General features: G+C 40.5%; 1 protein-coding gene across 7 annotated transcripts in view; it reads right to left on the bottom strand.

Annotated features, from left to right (window-relative positions):
- The window catches only part of LOC102979137 (cytochrome P450 3A29-like), an 86,610-nt gene that overhangs the window by 77,824 nt on the left and 1,010 nt on the right, over positions 1-7,776 (bottom strand). The gene's annotated exons all lie outside the window — the stretch shown is intronic.

Genomic DNA, 7,776 nt, shown 5'->3' on the forward strand with positions numbered 1-7,776 from the left:
CAGAGCAGCTGGGCCCGTGAGCCATGGCCGCTGAGCCTGCGCGTCCGGAGCCTGCGCCCCGCAACGGGAGAGGCCACAACCGTGAGAGGCCCGCGTACCACAAAAAAAAAAAAAAAAAAAAAAAAAAGAAGTCAATACTACCCAAAGCAATGTACAGGTTTAATTCAATTTCTATCAAATCCCAAACAGCAGGGTTTTTTTCCCTAGAAATAGAAAAACCCATCCTTAAATTCATATGGAATCTCAAGGGACCCTGAGTAGACAAAACAATCTTGAAGAACAAAGTTGGAGGTCTCACACTTCCAGATTTTGAAACTTACTACAAAGCTACAGTAATCAAAACAGTGTGGTACTGGTATAAAGACAGACATATAGACTAATGGAACAGAATAGAGAGCCCAAAGGTAAACCCTCATAAAAATGGCTACGTGATTTTTGACAAGAGTGCCAAGACCATTCAGTGGGGAAATAACAGTCTTTTCAACAAATGGTGCTGGGAAATGTGAATATCCACATGCAAAAGAATGAAGTGGGACCCTTACCTTATACCACATACAAAAATGAACTAAAAATGGATAAAAGTCCTAAATGTAATACCTAAAACTATAAAACACTTAGAAGAAAACACAGGGGTAAAACTTCATAACATTGGATTTGGGAATTATTTCTTGGATATGATACCAAAAGCACAGAAAACAAAAGAAAAAATAGATAATCTTGATCATCAAAATTAAAAATGTCTGTGCACCTAGGGACACAACAGAGTGAAAAAGCAACCTATGAAATGGGAGAAAATATTACATATCATATATCTTATAAGGGGTTAATATCCAGAATACATAAAGAACTCCTACATCTTAACAATTAAAAAAAATTGATTTAAAAATTGGAAAAGGATTTGAATAGACATTTCTCCAAATATATACAAATGGCTAAGCCATTTGTTTATTCAAACATGAAAAAAATGTTCAACAGCACTAATCATTTAGGAAGTACAAATCAAAACCACAATAAGATACCACCTCGCACTCATTAGGATGGCCACTATTATATATATATTATATATATATATATATATATATATATGTATACACACACACACACACACACACACACACACACACAAGCATACCTCAGTGATATTACACTGCATGTTTGGTATCAGAGCACCAAAATAAAGCAAGTCACACAAATTTTTTGGTTTCCCAGTGTACATAAGAGTTATTTTACACTATACTGTATTCTATTAAGTATGCAATAGCATTGTTTATTCATATATATATATATATATATCACTTTGCTGTACACCTGAAACTAACACAACATTGTAAATCAACTACATTTCAATTTTAAAAATCACAATTTTAAAAAAATGACCATCAACATGAACATTGGTGGGCTTCCCTGGTGGCGCAGTGGTTGAGAGTCCGCCTGCCGACGCAGGGGACATGAGTTCGTGCCCTGGTCCGGGAAGATCCCACATGCCGCGGAGCGGCTGGGCCCGTGAGCCATGGCCATCGAGCCTGCGCATTCAGAGCCTGTGTTCTGCAAGGGGAGAGGCCACAGCAGTGAGAGGCCCGTGTACCGCAAAAACAAAACAAAACAAAACAAAAAAACAAACATGAACATTGGAGTTCTGATCTGATTGAATAAACAAGATGAGTTCCCTGGACTGAAGATTAAAAGAAACTATTAAGATATCCCCTGTAGACAAAAGTTACAGATTAAACCATTAAAGCAATAACTTTCCAGGAGAAAAACCCTAAGGAGATGATGTGGAGCCCAGGAGAACTGGGCCTAGCCAGACCCAAGGTAATCACTGCACATTTATTTTGAACACTGCCCATTGGGTACTGCTCCCTAGAGGTCACGAGTAGCTCTGCAAATAATCCAAGTGTGAGGCCCACACACCTCTCTGAGGCCCAAGAATCAGGGACTGGAGCCTCCTTGCTCACCCTGCATTCCAGGCACAGATGCACTCCTCACCCTGCTTTCCATGGGGCCAGAGGTTGTGTCTCTGGCTGTAGGCTGCTTCTGAGCTGTCTGCCCCTCCTTAGGAAGAGGAGCAAGTCAGGAGGAGGCCGATTCCTTGGGTGGGGTGGCAGAAATCAGAACTGGACAGGACAGTGCCAGTGTAGGGACGAGAGGAGACGCTCCTCTCCCAATGCCCCAAAACATATAAGCCCAAAGGCATCTCCTCTACTTCTCAAAGATAGGCAGGACCAGAGACCAGCCCGGGACCTTGAAAACCAGCTAGGACTCCAACCCCATCACTTTATAGAGAAGAAATCAGAGCACAAACTTCCTAAAATCACAAAGGATTCAATTCCTGGACAACCTCACTCAGCCCCTGCCCTCATTCCCGACTATGGAGGCCTATCCAGTAATTCCACCCACTTCTAATGCTTATCCCTGGCAGATACAATTGATAATGTTTGCTGACATTAAGACCGGCTCAGGGGCTTCCCTGGTGGTGCAGTGGCTGAGAGTCCGCCTGCCGATGCAGGGGACAGGGGTTCGTGCCCCGGTCTGGGAAGATCCCACATGCCGCGGAGCGGCTGGGCCCGTGAGCCATGGCCGCTGAGCCTGCGCGTCCGGAGCCTGTGCTCCGCAACAGGAGAGGCCGCGATAGTGAGAGGCCCGCGTACCGCAAAAAAAAAAAAATAGGCTGTAGGAGAGCCAGGATGAAATCTGGGAGTCCAATGAGAAACTACGGCACTATTCCATGCGAAACACATTGGGGACATAGCTCAGAGTGATAGCAAAGACATTAATCCTGGAAATATTTTGAAACTAGAGTCAAAGTTTCAAACTGATGGACTGACCATGAAGGCCACACCAGTGAGAGGCCCGCGTACCGCCAAAAAAAAAAAAAAAAAAAAAAAAAAAAAAAAAAAAAAACGGCTCCGAAGCAGAGCAAGTGACTGCCCACCATGGCCTATTTCACATCACGTTGAATGTAAGCAACTTAGCAAGGAAACAACTAGTGGAAATTAAACATCAAACTGTTCCCATTACCCTCCAAATTAACACCTTATTTTTGTTGGCAGATGTACATTCTGAAATAGATGTCATCTGTAGGTACACGCTACCTTATGTTCTTCTTTCAAAGTCTGTATCACAGACAAATAGCCACATCCGGACACATTCTTTTGTTTTTAATATCTGTATAGTATTCCACTGCATTGATACATCATAGCTGCAAAGCTATTCTCTTACTATTTTGAGCATTTGGTTGTTCCAATTTTTTTTTTAATTTAGGAAGGAATAATGTTTCAACAAATATCTGAACAAATTATCTTATTTTTCCAAAGGATTTGTTTCCTGGTACAGTCCTTAATGTAAAATTCCTACGTTTATTACATTTACTTAACTTGTAAACCTCTGTAAGTTAGATAATAGTACCTATTTGTTGAGTCTGGGGTAGAATTTAAAAGCTAATATTTAAGTACTTACTACAGTGCCTCCTGTAGATTATGTATTTATTATTAATTTATTACTACTAATAAAATATCTATATACTTACTTGGAAAGCATGATCACCTAAACATACCTAAACCTTTCAATTAAAATCTATTTATATCATATATATACCTTTATCCATTACAACTTTCTTTGAACAAATATTTCATTTTTAAGTTGAATTAAAATCCAAATAATCTATTTTATCATTAGTGGGAATGAAATCATCTTTTTCAGTGCTTTTTTTGTGGTTTTATTATTGATGTATCAGTAACCAATTTACTGATTTTTGTGTGATATTATAGCCTACAACTTTACTCAACTTTATTTTTAGCAATGACTTCATTTCTATTAAGACTTTAGTTATAAGAGATATTGTGTAAAAAAGTTATGTTTTTATCTCTTTAAGATAACCATCACCAGCATTTCTAGTGAAATATTATATAAGGAATAATAACAGAGAACATCCATTTCTTGTTCTTTTGAGGGAAAAGGTTTAAGTCTTCAGTAAACAAGATGTTGAATCTTGTTTTTAAATACACAGCTTATTATATTAAGAAAAAACTCTCCTAATGTTTTCAGAGTTTTAATCTATAAGGCAATGATACATTTATCTGGATGCTTTATCCAGGTCTAATTACAATATTTTTATATTTTGTTCATGGTGAACGACGTTATTGGATTTCCTTGAGTTTAACAGTTAATTCTTTTTTTTTTTTTTTTTTTTTTTTTTTTTCGGTACGCGGGCTAACAGTTAATTCTTTTTTTTTTTTTTTTTTTTTTTTTTTGCGGTACGCGGGCCTCTCACTGTTGTGGCCTCTCCCGTTGCAGAGCACAGGCTCCGGACACGCAGGCTCAGTGGCCATGGCTCACGGGCCCAGCCGCTCCGCGGCATGTGGGATTTTCCAGACCAGGGCACAAACCCGTGTCCCCTGCATCGGCAGGCGGACTCTCAACCACTGCGCCACCAGGGAAGCCCAATTCTTTTAATGTGTTATTTTCTTTGCAGATATTTTACTTGGGGCATTTATATCTATATCTATGAACAAAATTGGTCTAAAATATTCCTTTCATTGTCTTTGTTTAGCTTGAGTTTAAAATATTTGCCTCTAAAAGTGAATTGAATAATAATAGTAATAGTAATAGCCTGGTTAACTGCTTACTATGTGCAATGCACTTTCCTATACAAGTTATGGGTATTTTCTCATTTAATCCTCACAACAGCCCCTTTAAGCAAATATTATTACTCTATCCATTTTACAGATTATTAATATGCTATAATTTTCTATATTTTTAAAATTTTTATTACTGAATGAATTATTGGTTCTTAGAAGATTTTGAAGACATTGGAATCCGATGCCCCTTTAGAAACTATTTAATAACTTTATGTTTCTTTCTCTATTATCATTATATTCATGTTCTCTAATTCACTTTTGCACCTTTGGGGATATTTCATACATTTGTAAGTAGCCATCTATTTTTCATTTGACAAGATGTATTAGCCCACAATTGAAAAGAATATTCAACTTAAATATAAATCTTTCGTATTAAGTATGTTTTCCAAATCCTGACTTCATTTTAATTTTCATTCTCATTATCAAAATTGATAGTTTATCAATTATTTTTCAAATAATCAATTATCAGATTTCTGCTTTAATTATCAGATTTCTGCTTTAATTATTTTTCTTCTATGTGGCCTGTTTCCATTTTTAGTTTTATTATCTATATTTTGCTAGCACCTTTAATTTGTTGTTTCCCCCTCTAAATTATTTAAACAGAGTTAATTATGGCTCAATGATTAGAGAAAATTAAACATGAGAACCTCGAAGTCAAAGACAAGCATTTTTCTCCACCCCTTGGGCTTTCATAAAATAGGTCCAGTGTTCAGGCTGACACAAACCCCAGAGCTGCGGGGGTCACCAGAGAGAGATGCAAAGCTGCCGATGACGCAGGAAAACAAAGTCAACCCGTGTGCTGGCTGCCCAAGGATCAGGAACAGAAATGAGACCTGAACAAACAGGCGTCCAAGTCCAGGCATGTATGGGTTAGTGCAGTGTTGCCCACAGTGTGGAGCCCGTACCTACAGGGGTCTGAAAGTTGGCATTAGGTGGTTTACAGAGATGGAGACAAATAGCACCGAATAGCCTGGTGAGAAAGTGATTCCCTTTTGAGTTCTTTCTACTTCTCCTCCAACCCTTCTGACTACCTCTCAGAAAAACACTCAGGTTGGTGCTATTTCCCTAACTTCTCTCTACAACTTTACATTCTCCTTTTTTAACCAAGAAAACGTGGGTTTCAGACTCAGAACTGTCTGCAGGTAATGGTACTGGCTAAAATTCAATAAGCGATACTGCTTTCGTATGTTATAATGGTGTACAAACTTTCTTTTCTAATAAATGAATTTAAATGAACAAAATTAATGAATTAAACAACTATTAAGGAAACAAAAATACAGGTGATAAGTATGATTGACATTTGGAAGACACCAGGTTGATATCAGGTGAAGGAGGACCATCTTTAAGGTCTCACCCAATCTCAAAGGCATGAGGTCACAAAGGGGGACGTTAAGAGCAGATACCCATTCGTTCAACAACACTGATGTCTCCTATAGTCCAGACACGGTTCTAGAAACTGGGAATATGGTAATACATAAAAATAAAGTTCCTGCTCTCATTCTCATGAGCTTATATTTTAGAGAAACACAGTGATGATAGATAGATAGATACACAGACAGATAGATAATAGATGATTAGATAGATAAAACAGATGGTAAGAGAGAGAAATGGTGCTGAGAATAAAAACAAAGCAAAAATAAGAAAGAAGACAGATTCAGGGGTACTATTTTAGATAGGTGTTGGGGGAACCCTGAACAGAGGTGACATTTCAGCAGAAATCAAACTGAAGTAAATCATAATGGAACAGAATTCTCGGCAGTGGGATAACAAGTACAAAGACCCTAATGTAGGAACGCGCTTGATGTGTCCAGGTACAGTGAGGAGGCCATTGTGGCTGGCCTGCCAAAAGTGAGGGGCAATAAAGGAGGTGAGATCAGGGAGAGGGCAGAGGCCTGGGTCATGCGCAGCCCTGTGGGATTTGGCGAGAACTCTAGGTTTCGTTCTGAGTGACATGGGAAGCCACTGGAGGATTCTGAGCAGAGAAGTAACATAATCTGACTTTCATTTCTTAACATTCACCCTGGATGCTGTGTAGAAACAGACTGCTGAGGCTTTAAGGAGCCCGGTTAAGAGACTATTGTAGGGCTTCCCTGGTGGCGCAGTGGTTAAGAAACCGCCTGCCAATGCAGGGGACACGGGTTCGAGCCCTGGTCAGGGAAGATCCCACATGCCGCGGAGCAACTAAGCCCATGCGCCACAACTACTGAGCCTGCGCTCTAGAGCCCATGAGCCACAACTACTGAAGCCGGTGCACCTAGAGCCCGTGCTCCACAACAAGAGAAGCCACCGCAATGAGAAGCCCTCGCACCACAACGAAGAGTAGCCCCCCGCTTGCCGCAACTAGAGAAAAGCCCGCGCGCAGCAACGAAGACCCAATGCAGCCAAAAATAAAAATTAAAAAAAATAAATAAATTTTTAAAAAATAAAGAAATAAGTAATGAAATCACTTTACATATTAACAAAAAGAAGAAGAAGAAGAAGGAGGAAGTGACCAGCAGTGCTGGCTCCAGCTTGTTGGGTTTCTGTTGGGTTTCGGGAGATAGAACCTGAGCAGACGAGCAACGGTGGCCTTAAGGAGGGAAGTTCCAGGAATTGGTGGGGAGGCCTGAAAAGGGGGATACGTGAGAGAACAGGAAGGGGGAACTGGAGAATGAGTACTGACCACATTTTGAGGACTTTTGTGGAAAAGGGGAGTAAACAAATGAGCTGATGGCTGGAGGGGAATGTGAGGTCAAGGGTGGATTTGTCAAACTGGGGGATGTCTGCATGCTGACAGGAATGGTCCAGAAGCTATGGGGGTGGCGATCCCTTCTGTTTGAAGTTAGACGTTTTGAGCTCTGGTGTTCTTAAAATAGGAGTACTAGGAAAGACTATCTTCCTAACCAGTGGGACATAGTAACAAGGACATTTTCTTCTCCCGTATCTCTGGGGAAGTGGGAGGATGGGAAGGAAAAGAGAGGATGGAGACACCCTGGTTCAAAAGGAACATTAGTCGAGAAAGGGACAGAGGGGCTTCCCTGGTGGCGCAGTGGTTGAGAGTCCGCCTGCCGACGCAGGGCACACGGGTTCGCGCCCCGGTCCGGGAAGATCCCACATGCCGCGGAGCGGCTGGGCCCGTGAGCCATGGCCGCTGAGCCTG

This window comes from Physeter macrocephalus, chromosome 14 (genome assembly GCF_002837175.3).
Source record: "Physeter macrocephalus isolate SW-GA chromosome 14, ASM283717v5, whole genome shotgun sequence".
NCBI lineage: Eukaryota > Metazoa > Chordata > Mammalia > Artiodactyla > Physeteridae > Physeter > Physeter macrocephalus.